The sequence below is a fragment of the Benincasa hispida genome, chromosome 6 (genome assembly GCF_027475165.1).
Source record: "Benincasa hispida cultivar pf3 chromosome 6, pf3_genome.v1.1, whole genome shotgun sequence".
Lineage (NCBI taxonomy): Eukaryota > Viridiplantae > Streptophyta > Magnoliopsida > Cucurbitales > Cucurbitaceae > Benincasa > Benincasa hispida.
The window spans coordinates 9,260,881-9,273,432 of NC_143483.1; positions in this window are offsets into that span (position 1 = coordinate 9,260,881).

Here is a 12,552-nt window from a genome sequence, read left to right on the forward strand (position 1 = left end):
AGTTAAATAGTTGCGTCTAACTACCTGAGAAGGTAAAAGATGGAACGCACTAAAGCAAAGTTCGCATTGTTCCTAGAGATAGGCACAATCTTATGCTCAACGCAACCATGCACTATAGAGATATAGTCATGCGGCTGACCACCGAGAGGTGTGCGATGCGTTAGTGCAATGAGCTGGGATTACTTGGGCAATTTAAGATAATAAACATTGCTTTGCGTTAATGGTTGTTGTGTATCTATCTATTCTCATCGCAAGTTTTCTATTGCTCAATCTGTTTGGTTAGGAGTAGGAGTAGTGTGTAAATCCATTAAACATCTTATTTTTATTTTTCTTTTCATTGCCTCAAACGCATTGTTTCACAAGAATTATTGAGTGACAAGTCCCTATGTTCGACCTCGGATTACTCGAGAAACTTGTGTTCGCGTTATACTTTGCGTGAGCCTAAGAAAACTTGTGATAGGAATGCGTGGTCATTGCATACTAGATTAACGTATTATCATTCCGACGAATGACCTCAGACGTATGGGCGTAAACGCATAGCTTAAACTATGTCTAACGCATGACTGTATGTACAACCCCATCCGCCCTTAACAATTATTTTTCTAGCAACAGTCTGCGCGCACGACTTTTTCTCATCGTTCTGAACCCCTGGGTTCGTCTACAAATTTTCGCCCACCGGAAAGTTCGCGCACTAAAATATGGCCCCGGGGCACCCCCGCCGGACCCGATAGCCGTTTGGGGCACCAAACGAGCTTCGTTTCCAAAACGATCTGCGCGCACGGCTTTTTCTCATCGTTCTAAACCCTTGGGTCCGTTTTAAAGTTTTCACCCATCGGAAAGTTCGCGCACTAGAATTAGGCCCTGGGACACCCCCACCGAGTCTGATATCCATTTCGGGCACCAAACGAGCTTCATTTGCACAACGATCTGCGCACACGGCTTTTTCTCATCGTTTTGAACCTCTCGGTCCGTTTTCAAATTTTCGCCTGCCGGAAATTTTGTGCACTAAAATTGGACCCTAGGGCACCCCCGTGGGGCCCGATAGCCGTTTGGGACACCAAACGAGTTCCGTTCTCGAAACCATCTGTGGGCACGGCTTTTTCTCATCGTTCTGAACCCCTGCGTCCGTTTTCAAATTTTCGCCTGTCGGAAAGTTCGCGCACTAAATTTTGCCTCGGGGAACCCCACCGGGTCCGTTTTCAAATTTTCACCTGCCGGAAAGTTCGCGTACTAAAATTGGGACCCTAAGCACCCCCGCCGGGCCCGAAAGCCGTTTGGGGCACCAAACGAGCTACGTTCCCAAAACAGTTTGCACGCACGATTTTTTCTCATCGTCCTAATACCCTGGGTCCGTTTTCATGTTTTCACCCGTTGGAAAGTTCGCGCACTAAAATTTGTCCCTGGGGTACCTGTAACGATTCGACCCTCAAGGACTTAAGTTAGGCCGTTACTAAATACATGCATGCATGAAACTCAAAACGACACTCGGTTATGGCGAAATAAATGCTAATTAAATAAGATAAGTTCAAAAGACTTTCATTAAATTCAAATACTAAATCAATAATAGGGTACCCATAAATCATAAAGGATAATAAATAAATCTGAAAAACGATTCTTAAAAGTAAGTTTGAAACATCAAAATTAAAAATTAAGAGAAACATGAAAAGTACTGTAAATCTCATGAGTGGAAGCGTAAAAACTAGTCTGAGTGGCTCGATCACAAATTTCGCTTGTCCATCGCTGGTGCATCTCTACCCTTACTTGAAACAACAACATGAGAAATAATGAGTATAAAATACTCAGTAAGTAACCCAACTACTGGGCTCAAGCTGGGCATCTATGTCCTCTAGATACCCACCTCTGGTGAAACATATAAACTGCTCTAGTCCTCATAGGACACATATGCACATGAAACAAGGAGACTGAGTCCTATCCTACTGTAGTTAAGTACGCCCACTATCTCTGGTGAATCCTGAAGAAGAAAAAAACTGGTGAATCCCAAAGGAGACACAAACTGGTGAATCTCAAAGGAGACACAAACTGATGAATCCCGAAGGAAACACTAACTGGTGAATCCCGAAGGAAACACTAACTGGTGAATCCCGAAGGAAACACAAAATCTAATGAGCATCTTACTAATCAGTAAGGACATTTGCACAGTCTCAACATCATAATAATCACTATACGAATCTATGACATACATATAAACCTCAACATCATGGTTCTACAACATACATGTATACCTCAACATCATCAGATCAAATACAACTATGGAAGCACATACCATCTCATACTAGCATTCAAGTGTCTATGTGCATAAATAAATAATTCGGATCTCGTAACAGAACATACTTTAATCATATTATACTATCAATCTTTCATGCTGTCATTCTGCCATAACCTTCATTTAACATGCTAGCTTACATAATGTCTGGCCCGTGGGCAGTTCCAGTAGTAAGATTACTTACCTTGATATTAGGTCAAACCAAAAAGCAATTGAATTTTTGTGAAATTCTTGAATCCTTAATCAAGCCTAAACATAAACCAAATATTACAAAATATTTCCAGATAACCTTACCTAAGGTGTGGTCCAATTTGAATTCACCTTCAAAATTTCCAATTTTAAGCCTAAATAATTAGCAAACCAAACTCTTCTTCATCTTGAATGAAATTCTTGAATCAACCCCCTAATCATAATTTGAAATTAGGCTTACATGATTAAAGCTTAAATCAAATACATACTTCACTACCAATGTCTCAAATAAATTATCCATATGTAGCTTCATCAAAAAAATCACTTCCAAATGACTTTACCAAAATTTCTCAACAACAAAAATTAAACCACAAGAGGGTAATCAAAGCATAAAACTTACAAAAACTCACTAAAACAAACTTCAACTTCACTGAACAACACCTCAATACCTTCACAAACTTGAATCCAAAGTTGGAACACAATGAGTATCAACAAATTGATGCCAAAAGTAAATGAGTATTCAATATTCAACCGTAAGCAAACCCAAATGGCAGAAATCTTACCAAATCGATAGATCCAATGACGGAAAAAGTGAACGACGCTTGAGCAGTGGTGAACGGAGGTCATGAAGAAGAAACTGACGTGGCGACTTTGGGCGGCGTCAGACGGGCTCACGAACGTGAGGAAGAAAAGGGGGGTGGGGTTTGACTTTTTATTAAAAAAAAACAATAATAATAATAATAATAATAATAAAACAAAAAAGGAAGTAAATATAATTACATTTACTTCATTTCCGTTTTATACTATTAAATTCCTTTCCATTTCAAAAGAAAATTAATTCCTGCCATTAATTTTCAATTTGAATTTCAAATTGAATAGTTTCACGCCAACAATTAAATTCCCACCCTTATACTTGAAGTCCAAAATTCCAAAAAGCCCTCAAACTAAGAACAATTACTGGAATTCCAAATAATCAAGTTACTGCCATAAATGTGCGGGGTGTTATAGTACGTACCTCTGCCAAGCCTGATAGCCGTTTGGGAAACCAAACGAGCTCCGTTCCGAAAATCTTCTGCACGTAAGGCTTTTTCCCATCGTTCTGAACCTGTAGGTTCATTATATAATTTTCGCCCGCCGAAAAGCTAGCGCACTAAAATTGGGCCCCGGGCACCCCTGCCAAGCCCGATAGCCATTTGGTTCATCAAACGAGCTTCATTTCAGAAACCATCTACGCGCACGGCTTTTTTTCATCACTCAGAACCCCTGGGTTCGTTTTCAAATTTTCGCCCGTCGGAAAGTTTGCGAACTAAAATTGGGCCTCGTGGCGGCCCCGCGGGACCCGATAGCCATTTGGGGGCACCAAACGAGCTCCGTTCTCAAAACCGTCTGTGCACACGACTTTTTCTCATTGTTTTGAACCTCTGGGTCCGTTTTCAAATTTTCGCCCGCCGGAAAGTTAGCGCACTAAAATTGGGCCCCGTGGTAGCCCCGCCGGGCCTGATAGCCATTTGAGGCACCAAACAAGCTCCATTCTCAAAACTATCTGCGTGTTCAACTGTTTCTTATCGTTCAAAACCCCTGGGTTCGTTTTCAAATTTTTACCCACCTGAAAATTCGCGCCCTAAAATTGGGCCACGGGCCACACCCACTGGGCGTGATAGCCGTTTGGGGCACCAAATAAGCTCCGTTCGCAAAACCGTCTGCGTGAATAGCTTTTTCTCATCGTTGAAAACCCCTGAGTCCGTTCCCAAATTTTTTCCCGCCGGAAAGTTCGCGCACTAACATTGGGCCTCGGGGCACCCCCAGCGTGCCTAATAGCCGTTTGGGGCACCAAACAAACTTTGTTTCCAAAACTGTCTACGCGCACGACTTTTTTTTTATTGTTTTGAACCCCTGGGTTTGTTTTCAAATTTTCGCCTGCCAGAAAGTTCGCGCACTAAAATTAGGCCCCGGGGCGCCCTAGTCTGGCCGATTGCTGTTTGAGGCACCAAACGAGCTCCGTTCCCAAAACTGTCTGTTCGCACGACTTTTTCTCATCATTCTGAACACCTAGATCCGTTTTTAAATTTCTGCCCGACGGAAAGTTCGCGCACTGAAATTGGGCCCAGGGGCACCCTCGCCGGGCCCGATAGTCGTTTGGGGCACCAAATGAGCTTTGTTCCGAAAACTGTCTGTGCGCACGAATTCTTTTCATCCTTCAGAACAACTGGGTTCGTTTTGAAATTTTCGCCTTCCTAAAAGTTCACGCACTAAAATTGGGCCTCGGGGCACCCCCGCCAGGCCTGATAGCCGTTTGGGGGACAAAATGAGCTCCATTCCAGAAACCTTCTGCGCGCACGGCTTTTTCAGATCGTTCGAAACCCTTGGGTCCGTTTTCAAATTTTTGCCCGTCGGAATGTTCGAGTACTAAAATATGGCCTCAGGGCACCGCCACCGAGCTTGATAGCCGTTTGGGGCACCAAACCAGCTCTTTTCCCAAAATCGTCTGCGCGCACAACTTTTTTCTTTGTTCTGAACCCCTTGGTTCATTTTCTAGTTTTCGCCTGCAGAAAGTTCGCGCACTAAAATTGGGCCCCGGAGCACCCCTACCGGGCCAGATTGCCGTTTGAGGCACCAATCGAGCTTCGTTCCCAAAACCGTCTGCGCGTACGACTTTTTCTTATCGTTCTGAACCCCTGGGTCCGTTTTTAAATTTTCGCCTGCCGGATAGTTCGCGCACTTTAATTGGGCCCCAGAGAACCCCCGCCGAGCCCAATAGCCGTTTGGGGCAACAAACAAGCTCAATTCCCAAAACCGTCTGCGCGAACGATTTTTTATCATCATTCAGAACCCATGGGTTTGTTTCAAATTTTCGCCTGCCGGAAAGTTCACGTACTAAAATTGGGCCCCGAGGCACCACCGTCGGGCCCGATAGCCGTTTGGGTCACCAAACGAGCTCCATTCCCAAAACCATCTGTGCGCACGGCTTTTTCTTATCGTTCTAAACCCTTAGGTCCGTTTTAAAATTTTTGCCTGACGGAAATTTCGCGCACTAAAATTGGGCCCTTGGCGCCCCCAGTGGGCCTGATAGTCATTTGGGGCACCAAACGAGCTCCATTCCCAAAATCGTCTGCGCGCACGACTTTTTTTCATCGTTCAGAACCCCTGGGTTTGTTTTCAAATTTTTTCCCGCCCGAATGTTCTCGCACTAAAATTGGGGCCCAGGGCACCCACATTGAGCCTGATAGCCGTTTGGGGTACCAAACGAGCTCCGTTCCCAAAACCTTCTGCGCGCACGACCTTTTTTCATTGTTCTGCACCCCAGGGTTTGTTTTCAAATTTTCGCCTGCCGGAAAGTTCGCCCACTAAATTTGGGCCCCGGGTCACCCCAGCCAGGCCCGATTGCCATTTGGGACACCAAATGAGCTGCGTTCCTAAAACTGTCTTTGTTCACGACTTTTTCCCATCGTTCTGAACCTCTAAGTCCGTTTTCAAATTTTCGCACGTTGGAAAGTTCGCGGACTAAAATTAAGTCCTGCGGCACCCCCGCGAGGCCCGATAGCCATTTGAGGCACCAAACAAGCTCAGATCCCAAAACCGTCTACGCAAACGACTTTTTTTCATCGTCTAGAACCCCTGGGTTCGTTTTCAAATTTTCGCCTGCCGAAAAGTTAACACACTAAAATTAGGCCCCGGGGCACCCCCGCCAGGCCCGGTAGCCGTTTGAGGGCACAAAACGAGCTCCATTCCCAAAATCGTCTGCGCGCACGGCTTTTTCTCATCGTCCATAACCCCTAGGTCAGTTTTTCAAATTTTTGCCCACCGGAAAGTTCGCGCACTAAAATTGGGTTGGGGGAACCCTCACCGGGCCTGATAGCCGTTTGGGGCAACAAACAAGCCATGTTCCCAAAACCGTCTGCGCACGACTTTTTTTATTGTTCTGAACCCCTAGGTTCGTTTTCAAATTTTCACTCACCAAAAAATTCGGGCACTAAAATTGGGCCCCAGGGCACCCCAGCAACACTCGATTGCTGTTTGGGGTACCAAACGAGCTCCGTTCCCAAAACCGTCTGCGTGCACAACTTTTTCTCATCGTTTTGAACCCTTGGGTCCGTTTTCAAATTTTTGCCCGCCGGAAAGTTTGTGCATGAAAATTGGGCCCCGGGGCACTCCAGCCGGGTCGATAGCCGTTTGAGACACCAAACGAGCTCCGTTCCCAAAATCGTCTTCGCGCACGACTTTCTTTCATCGTTTAGAACCCCTGGATTCGTTTTTAAATTTTCGCCTACCGAAAAGTTCATGCACTAAATTGGGCCCCGGGGCACCTCTGTTGGTCCCGTAGCCGTTTGGGGAACCAAACGAGCTCCATTCCCAAAACCGTCTGTGCCTACGGCCTTTTCTCATCGTTCTAAACCCCTTGGTCCGTTTTCAAATTTTTGCCCGATGGAAAGTTCGCGCACTAAAATTGGGTCCCAGGGCACCCCCACTGGGCGTGATAGTCGTTTGGGTTACCAAACGAGCTTCGTTCCGAAAGCCGTCTGCGCGCACGACTTTTTTTCATTGTTCAGAACCCCTGGGTTCGTTTTCAAATAAGCTACGTTTGGGACACCGATTGCCGTTTAGGACACCAAATGAGCTGCGTTCCTAAAACTGTCTTCGTTCACGAATTTTTCTCATCGTTCTGAACCTCTAGGTCCGTTTTCAAATTTTCGCACGCTGGAAAGTTCGCGGACTAAAATTAAGTCCTGGGGCACTCCCGCGAGGCCCGATAGCCATTTGAGTCACCAAACGAGCTCAGTTCCGAAAACCGTCTACGCAAACGGCTTTTTTTCATCGTTCAGAACCCCTGGGTTCGTTTTCAAATTTTTGATTGCCGAAAAGTTAACACACTAAAATTAGGCCCCGGGACACCCCTGCCAGGCCCGGTAGATGTTTGGGGCAAAAAACGAGCTCCATTCCCAAAATCGTCTGCGCACATGGATTTTTCTCATCGTCCAAAACCCCTGGGTCAGTTTTTCAAATTTTCCCGCCGGAAAGTTCGCGCACTAAAATTGGGCCCGGGGCACCCTCACCGGGCCTGATAGCCGTTTGGGGCACCAAACAAGCCATGTTCCCAAAACCGTCTGCGCACGACTTTTTTTATTGTTCTAAACCCCTAGGTTCATTTTCAAATTTTCACTCACCAAAAACTTCGGGCACTAAAATAAGGCCTCAGGGCACCCCAGCCAGACTCGATTGCCGTTTGGGATACCAAACGAGCTCTGTTCCCAATACCGTCTGCATGCACAACTTTTTCTCATCGTTTTGAACCCCTGGGTCCGTTTTCAAATTTTTACCCGCCGGAAAGTTTGTGCATGAAAATTGGGCCCCGGGGCATTCCCGCCGGGCCTGATAGCCGTTTGAGACACCAAACGAGCTCCGTTCCCAAAATCGTCTTCGCGCACGACTTTCTTTCATCGTTTAGAACCCTTGGGTTCGTTTTTAAATTTTCGCCTACCGAAAAGTTTATGCACTAAATTGGGCCCCGGGGCACCTCTGTTGGTCCCATAGCCGTTTGGGGAACCAAACGAGCTCCATTCTCAAAACCGTCTGTGCGCACGACCTTTTCTCATCGTTCTAAACCCCTTGGTCCGTTTTCAAATTTTTGCCCGATGGAAAGTTCGCGCTCTAAAATTGGGTCCCAGGGCACCTTCACTGGGCCTGATAGTCGTTTGGGGTACCAAACGAGCTTCGTTCCCAAAGCCGTCTGCGCGCACGACTTTTTTTCATTGTTCTGAACCCTTGGGTTTGTTGTCAAATTTTTGTTCGTCGGAATGTTCGCGCACTAAAATTGGGTCCTGGGCACCCCAGCCGGGCCTGATATTCTTTTAGGGCACCAAACGAGCTATGTTCCCAAAATCGTCTGCACGCACCACTTTTTCTCATCGTTCTGAACCCCTGGGTTCGTTATCAAATTTTCGCCCGCCGGAAAGTTAGCGCCCTAAAATCGGGCCCGGGGGCACCCCCGCCAGGCTTGATAGCCGTTTGGGGCACCAAACGAGCTCCATTCTCAAGACCATGCGCGCACGACTTTTTTGTCATCGTTCAGAAGCCTTGGGTTCGTTTTGAAATTTTTGCGTTCCGAAAAGTTCATGCACTAAAATTGGTCCCCGGGGAACCCCCGCCGGGACCGATAGCCGTTTGGAGCACCAAACAAGCTCCATTCCCAAAACCGTCTGTGCGCACGACTTTTTCTCATCGTTCTAAGCCCCTTGGTCCGTTTTCAAATTTTTGCCCACCAGAAAGTTCGTGCACAAAAATTGGGCACCGGGGCACCCTTACCGGGCCTGATAGTCGTTTGGGGCACCAAACGAGCTCCGTTCCTAAAACCGTTTGCGCGCACGACTTTTTTTCATTATTCTAAACCCCTTGGTTTGTTTTCAAATTTTTGCCAGCCGGAAAGTTCTCGCACTAAAATTGGGCCCCGGGGCACCCCGGCCAGGCCCAATTGTCGTTTGAGGCACCAAATGAGTTCCGTTCCCAAAACCTTCTACGCGTATGACTTTTTCTCATCGTTCTGTACCCCTGGGTCCGTTTTCAAATTTTTGCACACTGGAAAGTTCGCGCACTAAAATTGGGCTCTAGGGCACCCCCATCGGGCCCGTTAGCCATTTGGGACACCAAACGAGCTCCGTTTTCAAAACCATCTGCGTGTATGACTTTTTCTCATCGTTCTGAACCCTTGGGTCCATTTTCAAATTTTCGTTGCTTAATGCGACCCACCAGTTACCCTCCCGGGCAGTTGGTTGTTGCTGACTTTACTTATAGACAGGCATTGTGTCCACTTATAGACAAGTATTTCTACTGCTTCACACTAAGCAAATAAGGTTTTCTCACAATACTCGTGCAACATACACCTTCTGGTGGTTTGCTACATGCTTCCGGCAGATGTGTGTCAAGGCTACTGATGGTGCCATGGATTGGTGGTGGAGCTGACTCTCTCAAGCTCTAATTCCGGCGAAGGCTCCAGTCATCACTCGGAATGGATGAAGGAGATGAAGAACTTTCAAGCTTTCTTCTCACGCATTCGTTTGGATCACAAGGATTCGCCCTAAGGCGAGCCTCAGGCGAAAAACTTTGGATAAAATTGCAATTCTGCTCAATGGCTTCTATTAATGGACCTGCTTTAATTCTGACATTCGTGGCGCGATGGTCCTTTTCTGAATCTCTACAGCTAACATCGAGACAACTAAGGGCAAACTTCGAGCTAGAACTAATGGATTAGCATCAATATCCGGGGAGATTTGTTTCCTATACATCATCTTTTGATTCTCCCGAGATATGCGTTCATGTTGCATTCCACCAACCTTGCGTTCATCCCTCTATTATGGTTATCATCATGTAGCCGCAACTTTTATGTGATGACCGCATGCGCTTGACGACCGCAACTTCTGTGCTATAGACGCATGCTTGATGGCCGCAACATCCATGCGTTGAACGTATACGTTCGTCTTTACGATGGAGAAATTCTCTGCATGCGGTCGTCGTTTCGATAGCCCGGCTTCTGCTTATGCGTCCATTTCCTGCGTTAGTTACAAAGATAGACAATTGAACGCATAATAACGTATAATAGTGGGTTAGCCGAGATTCTTAATGCCGAATGACGTAAACTTATTTTCTCATGAATTCCTAACATATTCACCACATATTTCACTTAACAATCCTCATAATTCTAAATAAAAGGCCTAAGATGACGTGCATTTCTGCCCGTCATCACACCCCTAAACATAGAATCATGCTTGTCTTCAAGCATGCGTTATATTCAAGAAATTCTTAACTCACCCTCTAGCTTTCCTTTGCGATGACCAGCATCTCAGAATATAATTTACTCCTACCTCTGACCATGGCCGCAACGCTCTCTTCTACTTCGGATGCTTCTTCAAAAAGATCTTTTCTAAGTTTAAATTTGGCTAGCCTTTGCTAAAAAACTTTTTATTCATTCCCTGCAACTTTGCGTTCAGCTTTTGAGTATGCGTTCGTTTAAAACAGTTCAATGCTTTGCGATTTCTTATTAAAAATGCGGTGTTGAACCTTATTACGCTCTTCATTTTGGCTTACCCCCACGTGTGTCATGCGGGCATCCAACTTCGATTGCATTCCATATTCAACTAAACTCTTGTCTTTCTTGATTTGGCTTGCATCCGACAGAGGAGTTGCACTTATGCGTTGATCCTGGCGACTTACCTTTGTTTTAGCTTGCCCCCATATGTGTCATGCGGACAACTAACTACGGGTAAGTGCCTTTCACAACTTAACTCTTATCAACATGGGTTTCTCCGTATTGATAGTGGAGTTGTTATTCTCAATTTTTTTTATAGAAAATGATTGCAATGTAATGAATGCAGTTCTCCGGGATTGCTGCCACCCCCAAACTTAGAGGTTGGCAGCGTTCTCACCACAAAGCTAAAAATAAAATCAACCGAAATGCGGTAACAAGTGTTTGAGCAAATGTTTGCACATAATAAAGGTTAGACTGTCGAAATTTGAAGAAGCTTTTAAAAGTAAGGAGAGCCTTGCAATGCTTAGTTAGCGGATGTGGTGAATTATACGTACCATCATAGATGCATCGCAAAGGAACACAATCAGACAAGGAGAATTTCAAAAGGATAATACATAAAAGAGAACAAGAAAAGAACCTTAAGTAGAATACACTTGGACCACGCCTTGTATTTCATGTGATCGAAGCCATGCGTTTAATGATGGGGAGGATTCTTGTGTTGTAGCTATGCACCGAGGAGAATTATTGTCGCACCTACAAGGAGAAAACACACCACAACCAAGGAAGCAGCCACATATCCAAAATAACAATAAAAATAAAATAAACTAAGAAAGCAAGGTAAACATAGAGTAGAAGACATCCCATGAGAAATTTGAGTGATGTCATTGTAAGGAATCTTCCATGTAGGAGATTTCTCTCAACTGCTTAGGTCAATGGATTTTGCACTGACCATTAAAACTTTTGGCAATTGGTGGGCACATGCGGTCGTCATGCGCTTAGAACTACATTCAGCTCATGCGACTGATTGCCCTTCTATCTTGAGGTCAATACTGGCTTTCGACGCATCGCCTACACTTCAATATTGGTTGCAACTTAGTCACACAAGCTATAATACTCCCAAGGTAAAAACGTTGCCCACATAAACACAAAACTCAACAAACTATTAGCTGCCAAGTCCCCGAAAATAGCATAAAAAACATGATGACTAAAATTAGGGGAACGCAATATGCGATACATGTCTTAGGTTATGTGTTTATACTCATGCGTCGGTGGTCATGGGTTGGAATGGAAAATATGCGTCAATGACCATGCATTCCTGTCATAAGTTTTCTTACGCTCTCGCCAAGTATAAAGAGAATGCTAGTTTCTCGGGTGATCCGAGGTCGAACCCTGGGACTTGTAGCTAAATGTATGTGGTGATGTGTTTGTGGCGGATAAAACTGGGCTCGGAGGCACCCACGCCAGGCCTGATAGCCGTTTGTGGCATCAAACGAGCTCCGTTCCACAAACCGTCTGCGCGCACGGATTTTTCTCATCGTTCTGAACCCTTGGATCCGTTTTCAAATTTTCGCACGCTGAAACGTTTGGGCAAAAAAATTTGGCGCCGAGGCACCCCCGCCGGGCCTGATAGTCGTTTGGGGCACCAAAGGAGCTCCGTTCCCAAAATCGTCTGCGCGCACGACTTTTACTCATCGTTCTAAACCCCTGGGTCTGTTTTCAAATTTTCGCTTGCTGGAAATTTTGCACACTAAAATTCGTCCTCGTCGTACCCCAGCCGGGCCGATAGTTGTTTAGCGAACCAAACGAGCTCCGTTCTCAAATCCGTCTGCGCACACGACTTTTTCTCATCGTTCTGAACCCTTGGGGTCGTTTTCAAATTTTTGCCCGTCGAAAAGTTCGTGCACTAAAACTTGGCCAGGGGCACCCCCGTCGAGCCCGATAGTCATTTAGGCACCAAACAAGCTCTGTTCCAAAAATTGTCTGTGAACACGAATTTTCTCATCGTTCTGAACCCCTTGATCCGTTTTCAAATTTTCGCCCGCCAGAAAGTTGTGCACTAAAA